Source organism: Anabrus simplex, chromosome 7 (assembly GCF_040414725.1).
Source record: "Anabrus simplex isolate iqAnaSimp1 chromosome 7, ASM4041472v1, whole genome shotgun sequence".
Classification (NCBI taxonomy): domain Eukaryota; kingdom Metazoa; phylum Arthropoda; class Insecta; order Orthoptera; family Tettigoniidae; genus Anabrus; species Anabrus simplex.
In genome coordinates this window covers 302920221-302938187 of record NC_090271.1, presented here as the reverse complement: position 1 = coordinate 302938187, position 17967 = coordinate 302920221, and positions in this window count along the sequence as shown.

The window sequence follows — 17967 nt, the reverse complement described above, 5'->3', positions numbered from 1 at the left end:
TACCCAGAAGACGACCAAACAACTGCAAGTCTTCGTGTATCGCTGTCTAAGACGTATCATCAACAAAAGATGGCCAGATGTTATTTCAAATGAAGATCTATGGGAAGAAACTAAGCAGCAGCCAATTGAAATGCAGATAAGGGAGAGAAAATGGCGTTGGATAGGGCATACTTTAAGGAAGCCCGCTGGAGCTATTGAAAAGGCAGCGCTCGACTGGAACCCCCAAGGCGCTAGAAAGCGCGGACGTCCGAATAAGACCTGGAAAAAAGACCATCGAAGAGGAATGTCTAACAGTGGGAAAAACTTGGAATGAAATGAAGAGGTTAGCCAACAACAGGAACAGATGGAAGTGTTTCACGGAAGCCCTATGCACCTCCGGAAGTGGAAATCTCGCTTCTTAAATTTTACGACTTCCTGGCGAGGATTCGAACCCACGTCCTTTCGAGCGAACCGAACTCGCCTTTAACCGCCTCGGCCAGGCAACCGCTCCTTCATAATTCATCAGTATTATATTATAATGAGTAAACAACACCCCTAATCCTAATTTTTTCTGCTAATATAGTTTGAAATGTCTAGCACCTTTCCAAGGGCGCCTATACCCGGGGGCAAATGGGGGACGCGGCCCCCATTATCTGTCAGGGAAAGGAAAAAAAGAAATCTAATGTAGTCAGGTGTTTTTCTTTCTAGAAAATGATTTAAAAGTCGGTATTACGTAGAAGTAGTATTGGATACCGTGGGTGGTATTCTAGCGGGGAATGCAAGTCACCATTCATCTTCCAAAACATTAAAAATACTTCATACTCCCAGGTCTAGGCCGCCCCCTACAAACTATCCTATGGGCGCCCATGGCACCTTAGGCAAAACTAAAGGTTACGGTAACGGTACATAATTGTAAATGTCGACAAATAAGAGTAGTGACTCTAATATCCGTGTAAAAACCTGAAATCATTCCATAAGTATTATTAACGTGAATATAGAAACACAGCTTCGGTTTTCTGAATAACTAAACCTGAAATCATTCGTGGTAAAACGCAAAAAGAATCGTATTATTTCGTATTCTAGCTTGTAGTCGGTCTTGGTTGAGAATGTCTTGGTTATACCGTAGTGATGTGCGCGAGTGATGCCTGGAATCGCGGTACTCGACTCTTTCGAGTCCAGGCTCGGACTCGTTTCGCTTGCGAAGACTCGATGACAGCATGACGTCACACGTTCGCTCTCTCGCCCGCTCTTGGATGGATGAAGCTGGGGTTTTATGGGATTGCGATAGACCTGTACGATATAAATATTCTTAATGAGTAAGCAAAATAAATAATCTGAATTTGATGATGACTTGCGTACGATAATACAACAACTATATACGCATAATAAAGTATGAAAATATGCGTTCACGGCGTCTCTCACCCACTCCACTGAATATGCCTTATATTCTAATATTGATAGTAGAGCTTATCTGGCCTTCAGCCCAACTTGGCAGGTTCGATACTGGTTTAGTCTGGTGGAATTTGAAGGTGCTTAGATACGTCAGCCTCGTGTCGGTAGAATTGCTGGCACATAAAAGAACTCCTGGGTGACTAAATTCCGGCACCTTGGCATCTCCGAAAACCATAAAAATGTATGTAGTTGGACGTAAACCTCATAACATAATAATAATAATAATAATAATAATAATAATAATAATAATAATATATTATTATTATTATTATTATTACCATCATTATTTAAAATCACTGTCACGGTGTCCGGCTCCATGGATAAATGGTTAGAGTGTTGGCCTTTGGTTACAGGGGTCCTGGGTTCGATTCCCGGCAGGGTCGGGAATTTTAACCATCATTGGTTAATTTCTCTGGCACGGGGGCTGGGTGTATGTGTTGTCTTGATCATCATTTCATCCTCATCACGACGGGCAGGTCGCCTACGGGGTCAAGTCAAAAGACCTACACTGTCGAGCCGAACCCGTCTTGGGATCTGCCGGCACTAAAAGCCATACGCCATTTCATTTTTTTTTCACTGTCCCGATATGCCTACAGTCGTCCGAGGGGACAGGTGAATAGTTTATATTTACATCATACTTTCGGCAGATATAATGTAGGGTATTAAGATTAGGCATCCAGAATGTGATGTATGTACACGAAGCAAATCATCAGACAGAACGTTATTCAGTTCTAGCTAAACAGCTGATTGAACGCAATGAACAAAATACACTCTCCGTTTTGACGTTTATCATTGCAACACATGACTGTGCAAAGGAACAAAACCGAGTGTAGTCTTTAGAAGTTGAGCGTAGGTCGAAGAATAGCGGCGGGATGTAAGCAGTACTTTTTTTTCTTTTTCTATTTGCTTTACGTTGCACCGAGACAGATGGGATAGGAAAGGCCTAGGAAGTAAAAGGAAGCGGCTGTGGCCTTAATTAAGGTACAGCCCCGGTATTTGCTGGTATGAAAATGAGAAACTACGGAAAGCCATCTTCAGGGCTGCCGACAGTGGGATTCGAATCCACTATCTCCCGGATACAAGCTCACAGCCGCGCGCCCCTAACCGAACTGCGTGTTTCTGTGGTGATTTGTAGTGTATTGTGTTGTGTGAATATGAAGAGGAGAGTATTGGGACGGACACAAACATCCAGTCCCCGAGCCAGGAGAATTAATTAGGAGCGATTAAAATTCCCGAATCGGCCGGGAATCGAACCCGGGACCCTCTGATCAGAAGGCCAGTACTCTGACCATTCAGCCAACGAGTCGGACAATAACAATAAGTGATACTACAGCACATATATGTTTCTGAACGCCCTACACATGTATCTTTGCAATAAATTATCTGGCAGTAATATTGTCATTATTTCGCACAATATTATTACACGTTTTTGTACAAGGACGTAGCGGGAATAATATTTCATAGCCATCAACAAATCCCTGGGGGCTACTTCCAGGCTGCACACTAATAATAATAATAATAATAGTCCGCCTCTGTGGTGTAGTGGTTAGCGTGATTAGCTGCCACCCCCGGAGGTCCGGGTTCGATTCCCGGCTCTGCCACGAAATTTGAAAAGTGGTACGAGGGCTGGAACGGGGTCCACTCAGCCTCGGGAGGTCAACTGAGTAGAGGTGGGTTCGATTCCTACCTCAGCCATCCTGGAAGTGGTTTTCCGTGGTTTCCCACTTCTCCTCCAGGCAAATGCCGGGATGGTACCTCACCTAAGGCCACGGCCGCTTCCTTCCCTCTTCCTTGCCTGTCCCATCCAATCTTCCCATCCCTCCACAAGGCCCCTGTTCAGCATAGCAGGTGAGGACGCCTGGGCGAGGTACTGGTCATTCTCCCCAGTTGTATCCCCGACCCAAATTCTGAAGCTCCAGAACACTGCCCTTGGGGCGGTAGAGGTGGGATCCCTCGCTGAGTCCGAGGGAAAAGCCAAACCTGGAGGGTAAACAAATAATAATAATAATAATAATAATAATAATAATAATAATAATAATAATAATAGCAATATTAATAGAACGCTGCCGTTATCGACATTAGAAAAGGTGGGGTACACAGTGTGGAAATTGTCCCCATCCCACGCTCATCTTCGGTCCACGTGTCTATCTTTCAAGTTGACAGTTTGTTAGTAAGTCATGATGATAATAATTATCGTAGTAATCAAATTATTGTCGACCGATGACTCAATAAAACTAATGATCAGCAGCAAACATATTGCAATCCACATCACAAAAATGTTCTGTGGGTGACCCTGAATGCCATGCAATCCAGTACAATAGATTATAGTTCTAAGACATGTCCACAGATAGCGACACTGTTTGCTTGCTTGCTTGCTTGCTGATGCTTATGGGCTGTGTCTACGACATTTCACCCAGTCAATACTCTCTTACTCATATGAAAACACTAGTATAAATGTAAACTGCAGTTCAATAATTGATGCTTGATCTTGCAAGTAGAAAACACAAAACACTATTCTTCACTATATCACATAATAACCCTAGTTTGCTAGAGCACACTGTTCTCATACGGGAAGCTTCCAATCTTGCAATCACACTTCTTCTAAAGTTTCACACACTCTGATAATCCGAAATAGCACCCTCAAGTAATACACTAATGATATGAGGAATCACTCAAATGAAACCATCAAAAGCATGAGAAAATCTCACCATATATTGCGGACAGAATTATAACACGATATTGGCTTCATCTAGAAACAAATTTAGCACTCTAATAATCTCGACTGTAGGATTACAGAGCAAACAAGAAACACTGGTTGGAAAAACCTGCTTGAGTCGCTTGAGATTAGTCATAAGTTTTTTACGGGGGTTGGCATATAAAGAACATTCAAATAAAATGTGGTTGGAGTCGCCATTAATAATATTTGTACCACACGAACAGTTTGTATCCTGCGTTAAATGAAAACGATATCTATATTGTGGAGTAAGGGCATGATTAAACCTTAACCGAATGATGTTAATAATATGGCGTCTAGAATATGATCCTCGTATAAACCATGGTTTAACCAATAGTGTTGGTTGTAAATGATAGTGACTTGTGCAGTCTGTCACCAGTAATTCTGCCATTCTTGACGTCCATCCTGTCGGATAACAACTACATAATCAGAAGCAGGAACAATATTGTTAGTATTCGGAACAGGAAGACGAGAAGCTTGTTTTGCAAGACAATCTACTTTTTCTTTGCCTGCTATACCCACATGTCCTGGTACCCATACTAAAGTTATGTAATTACCGAAGTTGTCAAGCATATAAAGGAGACTCTTGACATTGTATACATACCAATTATAGGATAAATCATACGAGACCAAAGATTGTAATGCACTCAGCGAATCCGTATAGAACGTAACGCGCGTATATCCCTGACGCTGAACAAAAAGTAAAGCTTGCTGTATAGCGAATAGCTCCGCCGTAAAAATCGAACAATCACTAGGCAAACCTTATTGTTCTTTAACATTTAGAGAAGGTATATAATAAGCGGACCCAACTCCATTAATGTTCATTGCTCCATCTGTAAAAATGTTTATGCTTCGTGGAATATTGGAAAGTTTCACTCCTTTAGCAGGACAAATCTCAGTCACCTGCAAACAAGTAACGTTAGTAGAGCCATTACGTGTAGGCCATATTATTTGAGGCTTAGAATAAGAAACCGGATAGGGTAAGGTATAGGGCATTAAGTTAACGCTGTGTATTAATGTATACTGTTTCGACTTCAATGTAGTAAAAGCATGAAACACAACTGGCAATCTTCGTAAACCCTGACGCCGAAAAGAATAATACTCCGAGAGTAACTGTAACTTCGGAATTAAAGGATGACTTGTTAAAGAAAAATTTTAAAGTAAATATTGCGTAGCAAGTATTTTTCTACGCACATGTAAGGGAGCTTCGCAGGATTCGACTAAAAGTGCATTGGTAGGTGTGGACTTTAAAGCTCCAATACAGGAGCGTATTGCTTTATATTGACAAATGTTAAGAGTATTCAAGTTAGTATACGATGCCAAGTCAAAAATATGTTATCCGTAGTCCAATATCGATCGAATAGTGGTTTGGTACAAGGATAGCACCACAACTGGATCTGCCTCCCATTGCCTACGGGTTACAGCTTGTAATACCTGAATATACCGTTCGCTTTTCGAACGCAAATATAAAAAAATGATGTTTCCATGTAAGTTTCTGATCGATAAATAACCCAAGATATTTATGGTGACTAACCACGGGGATTTCATACTGATCAAAGGAAAGTGGTGATCGGTCATAGGTTCGGTGATGTGTAAATATCATTGCTCGACATTTCGCTATGGAAAGATTTAACCCATGGGCTTCTAACCATGTTCTAGCTTCATGAAGCGTGTAACTAATATGTTGTCTACAGAGCTGTAAATTCTCATGTGTATAATAAAGCAAAAAATCGTCAGCATACGCCTGTAGTCGAGCATGACGGAGAATGACCGTTTCGAAACCTTTCATAAAAAGAGCGAAAAGAATACCACTCAGAATATCGCCCTGTGGTAACCCATTACTTACCTGCCGGGGCTGGATTGTATAATGTGTCGATTTAAATCTGAGTGTTCGATAAGGCAGAAGTTGTCTGAGAATGATAATAAATCCCTAAGGAATCTTAAGAGTTGCAAGTTTTTTCCATAATATGTTCAAAGGTACGGAATCATAAGCCCGTTGAATATCAAGGAAAACTGCTATGGTACTATACTTTCTATGACGAGCTAATAGCAAATCGATAACAAAACTATTAAATGCATCAGATGTACTGCGTCCCTTAAAAAAGGCATATTGATATCGAGGCGTCAAGTTATAGTATTCTAATACCCATATGATTCTTCGAAGTAAGATCTTTAGAAAGACTTTACGGAGGCACGAACCGAGTACTATACCGCGATAATTACTAACCTCAGTGGGTAACTGCTTATTTTTAAGAATGGAAATCAGAAAAAATCATTCCAACTAACCGGTGTACTATAATTGCGAAAAATATCATTATACCTGTTTAATAATGCCTTCTTTGCTCTAATAGGTAATAATTTGAGCATTTGATATGATACATTATCTGGACCTGCGGATGAATTTGAGCACGATTGTAGTACTGCCTCTAATGCCTGATAATCGCAGGGTTGTAGCAATACGGAAAAACGTGCGTCTTGTGGGTCTTGTGAATGAACATACTGTGGTACAACAAAATCTGGCGTCTCTCTAACAAGAAAATCAGATAATACCTGACCTGGGATGGTCTTGGCAGGGGAGTGCTGCGTAACTCTTGTGATTGCCCTGATGGCATTCCACAAGTCTGCAATTGGAACCTGATGCGTGAAGGACGATATAAACTCCCTCCAAGCGACACGACGTTTTTGATGGAAAATTCTGCGAGTTTGTGCTATGTGTCGTTTGAGCCGGAAGTAATTTTCAGGTGTTGCGTGCTGCCTATATTGTCGAAAAAGTACTTTGCGGGTTTGAATCAGTAAATGACATTCCTCATCCCACCACTTAACATGAGCAGGTTTCCTAGAAGATAAAGGGGGTGAAACGATGATGGGGTGATGAAGATTAATATAATCTGTTAAAATCTGCAGTAAAGTTTGATATGAAAAAATATTTTCCGGTATTTTTTGTAACGCATCCTCAATGTAAGCGGTATATATTTGCGGTTTAAATCTCCTCAAAGATCGAATCATGTTATTTTGAAATGTGTGCTGCGGTGGAGAAATAGGTCTGCCTACACCATAAGAAATAACAATAGGGAAATGATCACTAGAATAAGTATCGCTCAACGTATGCCATGTAGTGATAGACACCATATTTCGCTTACACAATGTTAAATCTACTGCGCTAGGAGGGGCAGAAGACGCAGTCAAACGCGTAGGAGAGCCATCATTCAAAATAGCAAGAGCATGGTTATTTACTGCATTTAGGAACTGCGTACCTTGAAGTGTATCCAAATTTACTCCCTACAGTGTGTGGTGAAGATTAAAATCCCCAAAAATAAAAACATATGGTTCGGTAGTAAATTGTAGAAAGAATTGGTTCCATTGTCTCTCATTAATGGAAACTTCAGGAGGACAGTAGATATTTACAAGTAAAATATGCATATAATATAATCCTATAACATATGTATGGGGTATGGCCTGAATATTCGAATGAATGCTATATGTCACGGACGAGTGGACCAAAAAGGCAACCCCACCGTAACCGGGTCCATCATTACGTAAAACTTTGTAATTAGGATACGCAATGCGAATCTCAAGGTTAAACCAAGTTTCTTGTATGGCTAAAAAGTGAGGTACTGTTTCTTGAATTAATTTAAATAGCTCATGACGTTTGTTCATGAGACTTCTAGCGTTCCATTGAGTGATTCTGATCATAGAATTGAATGAAACTGCAAACCTTGTCCCTTAACCGGAATACATTATGGGCTAACGCGGGGTGATCACCCAATAATTGTACCAATTGCTGAATAGATTGATAAAGACCACTTTGAAGATGTTCTCTTTGCCTATGAAATGACGAAAGCGGTTGCGCCATTGAGGCGCTACTTGTGGTAACAGGTTCGTCCAAAGATGCCCCCATCCGCTGGCTTGCGCCATTGGAAACAGGTGTAACTCTTGAAGCTACCATCTCCATACGGGGAATCTCTCGAACCAAATTATGATAACCATCCTTATCATATCCTGAGGCTGGTACTGATCTCGGTGATTTTAAAATTACTTGTGTAAATTTTCTCTTACGGGGATTCGACTGTGTAGGAGTCTGCTCCTCCCCAGTTAAAGGGGGAAAATTTTGGGAATTGTCTACTACATTATATTCACTAGGTTGAACTTTCTGTACAGCGTCCTTGAACGATAAGTTCTGATTGCTCATGATCTTTTTAATGTTGACTTGCTGTTGGTGAGCTGGACAGTCAACATCTCCAGTTGAATGGGTGCCGCGACAATGCACGCATTGCAGGAAAGTTTCCGTACAGTTCGCCGTAGTATGGTGCAATGCACATTTCCCACACCTTGGACTTGTCGCTCTGCAATGCTTATCAACGTGACCGTACCGTTGGCATTTTTTACAGAGGATGGGAGCAAAAACATATGGCTCCACCTCTAAATGCACCTGATATAATGACACATACTGTGGAAGTTTCTGCGCACGAAAAACTACTTTTATAGATCCAGTAGGGACATACTGAGTTCCTTCCTCGTTAACAATTCTACGGTTCAAACGCTTTACAGATTTTATAGCAGCAGTAGATTTTAAGTGCTTTAATATAGCATCCTCTTTCAAGGTCTTCTCTACTCCCCTGATGACTCCTACCCGCAATACATTAGAGCTCGGTATGTATGCCCGTAGCTTAAGCTCAACTAATAAAGGGTGTTTCAAAAATGAATTTGCCTGTACGGCATATACAAATTCTATTTGTACCTTATTTCGTCCCTTGCGGGCCACTGATTTTATTCCTGGAATATTTTTCTCATAGACAATTCTACCCAAGGTCATAGGATGCATGTTACCGACATTGCCTGTTGCTGTGGACTCCACAAAAATAATGAAGGGTCCATAATGAGTACTAGGGTAAAGTTCCTGCGACTCAGTCTTCGAAATCGAAGCACCAGTCTCATTATTCACAGCCGCATTTGCTGTATTCGAATTACTCACTGTACCACGATTCTCACTTGAACTATCATCCTCATCCTGTTCCATTCGAACTGTCTCTTCCCGAGCAACTGTGAGGGTTGAAGGATCAGGAGACTCCTCGCCACCACTTTGCTCCCCCATAACGTACGAATTACACTCGTAGAATCGCTACTCAATACCGTCCACGCTACCTCGTCACAGCGACTGTCCACTCAACTGCACACTATCACTGCTAAGAGGGAACTGCTAGCGACACTAGTATGCTTGGACTCGAGTCTGGAGTCGAGTATACCGATTCTAAGAGCACATTACTCGATTCTACTCGATTCCGTCGCTAGCCCACCACTATTATACCGAAAGGCTTGTTAGAAAACAGTTGTTCCAGTCACGCAGTGACCGTTGTACGGTACACTACCTTAGTTGTGCGAGTCAGTGGTGCGCGGTAGTGGTAATCACTTGTGTTTTGCTTAAGTGTGGTGAAGGAGTGAGAAGTCATGGAGACCGACAGTGGCGGAACGTTGAAAGTAGCCGGGCATAATCTACGAGTGGAGCGTGAGATTGTCGTCCCCATGGATGAAGAATCCATAACTGATTCACATAGTCATACGACACAACAGCAAGGTTCTCAGGCATCTGAGACTACTGAACAGAGGCGTAGTACGGAAGTGGCAGACCGTTCTAATCCAGAACAACTTAACAATCAATCCGAGGTGTCCCCAGTAACTTCTCCCCCGGAATATTATAATCGCTTTCATCATGGACCCTTCTTTGTATTCGTTGAATCCATTAACGATCAAAACATAGGCAGCTTACACCCTATGGCACTTGGTCGCCGATTCTATGAAACTAAGCTCAACGTCAAATCTATCCAACGTAAGGGACGCAATAGACTACAAGTCACTTTCCATACGGCTTCTCAAGCCAATGCCTTTTTGAGTAACCCCATGCTTGAAACCCTCAAAATTAAAGCCTATATTCCATCTTCACAAGTGTTACGAGTAGGAATTATTCGTGGAGTTGAGAAAGGCCTATCGAATGATGAAATTTTACAGTATCTGGAATCTGAGGCACCGGTTAAAAGCGTGCAACGTCTTAATCGTCGTGCAATTCAAGATGGAGAAACCCAATACCTTCCTACAGGTTCTATAAAAATAGTTTTCAGGGCTCAAACGCTCCCATCCCATGTAGCCTTATATAAGGTGTATATGGCAGTTGAACCTTACATCTTTTCACCTATTCGCTGTCGTAAATGCCAGCGCTATGGACATACAATTCGGCAATGTCAAGCCAAAAACGCCCGTTGTGGGAAATGTTCGCAGCAACATGAAACCCAGGCTTGTACTGAGCAATTCGCGCAGTGCGCCTACTGTAAGAAAAATCATGTTACAAGTTCCTCAACTTGTCCTGAACACAAGTATCAAGTTAACATTAAAAGGTTAATGAGTACTGAATACCTGTCTTTTCCCGAGGCTAAAGCTCGCATTGCCCTTCCAATTTACCATTCCGAACAACAAGAACATCAGTTCCCTCCACTACCATCGAATCCCTCATCTCCTCCGACACCAAACCCTCGTAAACGTAAGTTTACTCAAGTCATCATGTAATCTCCCCCTCCTACACCCGAGCCAGACTTTGATCGGCAAGGATACATGGCCATCCTGCGAAATGAACCTTCGGTTCCAGTAAATTCATTCCCGTCAACGAGTGCCATGCAACAACCTCTGCACTTATCATACCCATCAAGTTCGTCACCATCTAATGGGCAGCAACCTTCCGTAGCCCCCCAAGACATAAGCTATCCTCCTACCAAGGAACGACTTCAACAAGAAATCCACCAATTGCTGGTAATGTTAATTCAAGGTATGAGCCACGAGCCTCAGATTCACCATGTATTATATAAACTACGAGATTCTATCATGAACATTCTTGCATGATTACAATACTCCAATGGAATTGTCGAAGTGCCACCTCTAAACGACATGAATTACAAATATTAATAAACGAAACGCAAGCTAATATTATTTGCTTACAAGAAACGTGGTTCCAACCACATTTCATTTTCAGATTACGAGGTTATCAAGTATTCCGATACGATGGTAACGGTTTTGATGGAGTCGCCACATGTGTACAAACTTCATTACCCTTTACACAATTCCCTTTGCAATATTTCATTCCACACACTTATGCAGTAGGGATAGTACACCATAATACTTGTTTTATAAATATCTATTCCCCCCCCCCCGGCACATTTACATTACTCAGAATCAATGGACGCAATTTTTCCAACAATTTGCAACATTCCAACACCTTTTCATTCTCGGTGATTTCAATTGCCATCACACTTAATGGGGGTGTATCATAGATACAATAAAAGGCTCCAATTTACTTGCTACCTCAAATCATCAGAATCTGTTTATTTTAAACGATTGTTCCCCGACCCGTTTAACTCCGCCTGGATCTCCACCCAGTGCCGTTGACCTTACATTATGTCGTCCAACCATGGTCCCTGTCACCACCTGGCACACATTATCTGATACCTACACCAGTGACCACTTCCCCATCATTATAACATATGGTAATCGCCCAATAATTTCCCAGTTTAAGACACCTTCATGTATACGTAATGTCCGATCTTATAAAAATTTCAATATTTCAAACTATCAATCATATCTCAATCATATCTTGCAGCAGGAACACGAGTCACCTATTACCTTTCTAACCTTACTCCCTTATTTAACCCAATATTTAAATCCGTGTCGACCGCTTAACGTGACGACCCACCCACATAAATACGAAATAAAATGGTGGGATAAAGAATGTCATTATCTCATTCAACAGCGAAAAAAATTATTTAAACAATACCGCCAATCAATGACTCAGCAGCATTATTTCCAATTGCGAAAGCATATTGCAGAAAGCTTGTCTTTAATGCAAAAAAACGAAAAGCTTGGCAGTCTTTTATTTCTACATTAACTCCTCAATTACCAGCAGCGAAATTTTGGAACGTGATCCGCATGATAACGCGAACATTCCAATACCAAGCTTATTATTCCTATCCGCGACAAGTTTTAGAAGATTTTTTATATACCCTCACCCCAGTATCAGTAAACCCGCCATTTCTACCCACCTCACAGGACAATTCTCGTGCTTTTACTTCATTATTAAAGCCAATTACATATAACGAACTACAATCTGTATTATGTACCGTTAATAGCTCGTCCCCAGGACCTGATGCAATTACTTATCTCATGCTCAGGGCCCTACCCCCTCACGCCCAAGTTTATTTACTACAACATTATAATAGTATTCTTGAGACATTACACAAACCAACAACATGGAACGATTTTTTCATAACTCCTATATTGAAACCGACAAAACGACCTACAGAACCTGCAAATTTTCGTGGCATAGTTTTGGGATCATGTATACGGAAAGTCTTCAGTGAAATCCTCATGAAACGAATGGCGTGGTTATTGGAATACCACTCGCTATTACCTAAGTATCAGTTCGCTTTTAGACGTAGTAATAGTACACAGGAACCTATCATTATTTTCCTACTCGACATCTTATTGGCAAAATGGCGGAAACAATCTACCGTGGCAGTCTTTTTGGATATTAAAGGTGCCTATGATGCTGTGTTATTGCATATTCTCTGGGAGAAATTATTTCTTTATGGATTTCCCATCAAATTCCTTTCTATTTTAAATCAACTATTTACCAATCGCCGGTTAACCATTAAATCAACTCAACACACAATTGAAAGCCGCTATACATAAATTGGATTACCACAGGGTTCGATACTAAGTGGAATTTTGTTTGCCCTTTATATGAAAGATCTCGAATCTATTGTGACTCCACACGCTCGAATTCTAGCTTACGCGGATGATTATGTTATTTATTGTTCTCACTCCAACATTGATCATTGTAGAACCACAATATCTCGCGTTTTAAGTTTAGTCCTTCGGTGGCTAACAACCCATGGACTTTCACTTTCAATCGCTAAATGTGCAGCGATGATCTTTACAAATAAACGAACCTTTGATAAAAGCCCTATTAACTTTGATACCTATAGCATCCCCTTTGTCCCACAACACTTATATTTAGGCATATATATCGACAAAGACTTACATGGCAACCCCAAATACAGTATTTAATTCGGAAATCTGATCGTTATATTACTATCTTACGAACGGTAACGAAACGTGCATGGGGTGCTGACCCCTTGTCAGCAATACAACTATATCGTGCCACCATTCGGTCCATACTTGATTATAGCGCCCATATTATTGATTTGACCGCTAAACACAGTTTACTAGCTTTGGATCGTCTTCAATTTTCAGCATTACGTATCAGTGTGGGTGCCCTCCGAACAACACCAACTAACGCTTTACTAGTAGAAACTACAGGAGTAAAAATTTCAAAAAAATTCCTACTTAAACATATTAGCAGATCGAACTCCCTTATCGTACCTAAATTAAAATTATTATATGAATATTATCAACAGCGTCCTCCACCTTATCATCAGTACCCCGCCATATATATGGCGTATGCTGAACTCCACCATCTTACTGAAACTATACTTCGCACACCACGCGTAAATTTGTATTCATATGACTATGATATTCAAACATTCCGTCCTTCTATTATCATTGCACCTTCGGATTCATTAAAACAATCAATGTATTCACCTCATCCCAAATTATACGCGCTTAAGAAATTTAAAAATTCAATGACCTTACCAGATTATCACCTTTTTACTGATGGGTCAAAATCGACTACTGGAGTCGGAGCAGCATTTTATGATCCACAAACACAAACTATCTTTAAATATCCGTTGCCTAATAATTTAACTATCTTTACCGCAGAATTATATGCCATATACCAAGCTCTTTTATATGTCCAACAGTTACAATCCACAAAAATAAATATATTCAGCGATTCTCAAAGTGTATTACAAGCTCTCCAATCCTTCGCCCATAATCAAAATACATATGTCTACGAAGTTAAACACCTTATTTTACAACTCGAAACATCCGGTTTTGTTATAACGTTAATATGGATTAAAGGGCATAACCGATACGCAGGCAACAATATGACCGATATAGCAGCAAAAGAAGCCAGTGCAGATACCGCGAACTTATTACAAATCAAAATCCCGATTTCTGACTTCTTTCCATATATCAAAAATGAAGCTAAACACACATGGTGCACAAAATGGCGTTTATCAGCTAGTACGAAAGGCCATTATTACTATCAAATTCAACCGAATATTCCCACACTTCCGTGGTTTGCAAATGGTACATATACACGACGTCACACTACTAATATCATCAGACTACGTTTTAATCATGCCTTAACCCCGGTATATTTATCTCGATTTCAAATTACGAACGATCCAACTTGTTCCTGTGGCGAACCTCAGGGCGATAGTGACCATTTGTTTTTTCATTGCCCCCAATATGCACGCCAACAGGCCATTTTAATACAGAAATTAATTAATGTCCACGTACCTTTCCCTACACGACTTTCAGCTTTGTTGTATCAACCTTCGCCTAAGATCATTGCTATCTTAAACGAATACCTTGATAACACTCACATCAAATTGTAATTACGATCTAGATTTTCAGTTGTTTTTTCCGACATGTTGGTGAAGTGGCATTTCTCTATGTTCCGGGTGAGTGGATCTCGCGCCAAGAGTTTTATTACTCTCCAATCTTGTACAGTGCAACACGTTTCTATTACTCAAGATTAATAGGTTATCTGTGTATTCGACCAGTGCAGATAGTTTACTACTTTTATGAACTTACATATACACGATATCATAGTGCTTCTTTCAGTTTATCTATCTAAGTGTAATCGTGCTAAAACTGGTTATTAATAATGTAAACGTGTGCTGTTGTGGTACAAGTGAAAAATTTCATTGGGCTCGTGACTGGGAAAGAATATATTGGTTCCCAAATAAATATCCGCAAGACAAGACAAGACAAAACAGTTGTTCAAAGACACCCTCCTTCCGCCACTACACAGCTGAAGATTAAAAAGTTCACCGCAAGATGTCGCGGTGATCGCAGCGGTCCATACAATACCTCTTCATTTGTTCAAGCAGCCATCGGATGCAGATCGAGCAGGCAGTTGTTCATCCACTCATTTATGAGTAGGCTACGATACAAGCGTCTCGGTCACTGCCTGCTCGATCTGCATCCGATGGCTGCTTAAACTGCCTGCTCATTCCATACTCAAACGTGTAACACGGCTTACAAACAATCTGCCGCTAGATGGCAGCACCAAACGTACCCATTTACCGCGTGAATACAACTAGATAAGCATACCAGCAAAATTTAAAATCTGAAAGTAAGAGAAATATTACAGAATTTTACGTATAAAGTGGTGCTCTAGAGAGTTATAGCTTCAGCACTTTTCGAGAAAGAGGTTTTGACGAACAAGAAAACTTGGAAACTTTGTCTGTATGGTACTTCTCTACATTACTAAGTAGAGGTTTCACGACTTTGGCCACCACAGTTTCTGACACAAGTTCCTGGTGCTTATTGTTACTAAAACACTTTAAAAACTTACATTGGCACAAAGAAGGTAGAACATAGTTTTTTATAGTCTGGAGCAGACTTGCAGATTTCTTGCAGTACGGTAGAGCCGCCTCAACAAATTTCTGAAGCCTCATAATTAGGCCAATAAATCGTTGCTAGGGTTAACGCAGCTATCAATGGGGATGAATTAAATGAGGTAGAAACGTTATTCAAGCACGTGCTGCATTCTGTTTTTTCTTCGATTACACGCACTAAATACCCACACACTAATCCCTGGTAAGCAGTTTCCGAAGTGACACACGCTGACTCAGGGGGCTCACGAAAATCTTCCAGTAAATCAAGTACATACTCAGGGAATAATAATAATAGACGGCCTATTAGGCGACTTGCATATCTGTGAAGATGAAAGCCCTACCTAGGATGATTTCTAATGCTGAAGATGCCACACACACCCCAGCCCCCGAGCCACTGGAATTAACCAATTAACTAAATAGGCCCTACTTGCGTAAATAATAATAGTAATAAAAAGAGCAGTATATTGACACGATTTTATACTGCTAGCAAAAGACTCGTAATGCAATCTTAATCTGCTTACCCTCCAGGGTTGGCTTTTCCCTCGGACTCAGCGAAGGATCACACCTCTACCGCCTCAAGGGCAGTGTCCTGGAGCTTCAGACTCTGGGTCGGGGGGATGAAACTGGGGAGGATGACCAGTACCTCGCCCAGGCGGCCTCACCTGCTATGCTGAACAGGGGCCTTGGAAGGGATAGACAAGGAAGGGTGAAGGAAGCTCCCGGCATTTGCCTTTAGGAGAAGTGGGAAACCACGGAAAACCACTTCCAGGATGGCTGAGGTGGGAATCCTTCTCTACTCAGTTGACCTCCCGAGGCTGAGTGGACCCCGTTCCAGCCCTCGTACCGCTTTTCAAATTTCGTAGCAGAGTCGGGAATCGAACCCGGGCCTCCGGCGTTAGCAGCTAATCACACTAACCACTACACCACAAAGGCGGACAATGGAATCTATGACAGCATATTATTCTGTTTTGTACCTTCACATTAACAGTACAGTGTCCCCAGATATTATATTACTTAGTATGTAATACTTCAAACCTTACGCTTACCATTTTCTGCAATGGTGTTTGAAGAGCTCTTGTTAGACGTCTCTGTGCTTGAATCCCTTCTCTTAATCATCGCTGAAATTAGCGGTTGTTTATAAGCTGGATAATCAGGGAAAGGGCTGGGTACAGATCCTGTTTTTAATTTTCGCGTTTTGCTGGTCACTTTGAAATCGTCATTTACGAAATGTAGACTGGAAACCACGGAATAATCAGAAGGAATCCATTTACGTCCCTTGCTGTTTCCTTCCCTGGATATAATACTTAACCACTTTCGACGGAATTGTGTACTTGAAGGTATATCATGGAATGAAATATCACGGCATTCTGGTTTCCCTTTTGATTTGCAGAAAGGCACGCAGCAGTACACCATTTTCACTGAAAACAAGTACAGTCTATCCTATTTCCCGCTATTTACTTCCGACAGGTCTGGAGCCGGTTGGTGCTGCCACCTGCTGTGGCTATTTGTAAACGGAGTGTTTCATTTAGTGCCATGTTAAAATGTTGTAATGAGCAGGCAGTATAAGCAGCCATCGGATGCAGATCGAGGAGGCAGTGGTCTCGGTATAACACTGCGATAATACGACCTGGCCAATCACAACGCATTCTCGCAGAGTCTATGGCCATGGCCGCTTTTTGTTGGCTTTTTGTTCCCATAATTCCTTGCTTTGGTGATGGCGACTTCGCGATTAGTTTGTTTACGATGATCAGCTGATGAGAAGGGCATCAGTGATCGAATCCAGCCTATTAATGCCACTTATACGTTTGTCTGATAACCTAAAACAGAAGAATTAAATTTACCACAGTAATAATTAAAACTCGAATACGAAAGGATACGATTCTTTTTTCGATTTACTATGAATGATTTCAGGTTGAGTTGCTCAGAAAACCGATGCCGTGTTTTTATAGTCCTAATTAATAATTATGGAATTATTTCAGGTTGTTACACAGAAATCCAAGTTTAGATTTACGTAACCGATAGTTTTGCATAAGGTATTCGACATTTCAAGCTATGTTAGCAGAAAAAAACGAGGTTAGGGGTGTTTCTTATACATGATAATATAACTGATGAATTATGAAGGGTTCTATGAAATCAATCATCATTGATCTGCTTTTGGGACTGTCTATACTTCGAGGAATTCGTGTCGGTGCTTTCATTATTCATATTTACAACTGCATAACCTGTATTTTTGTA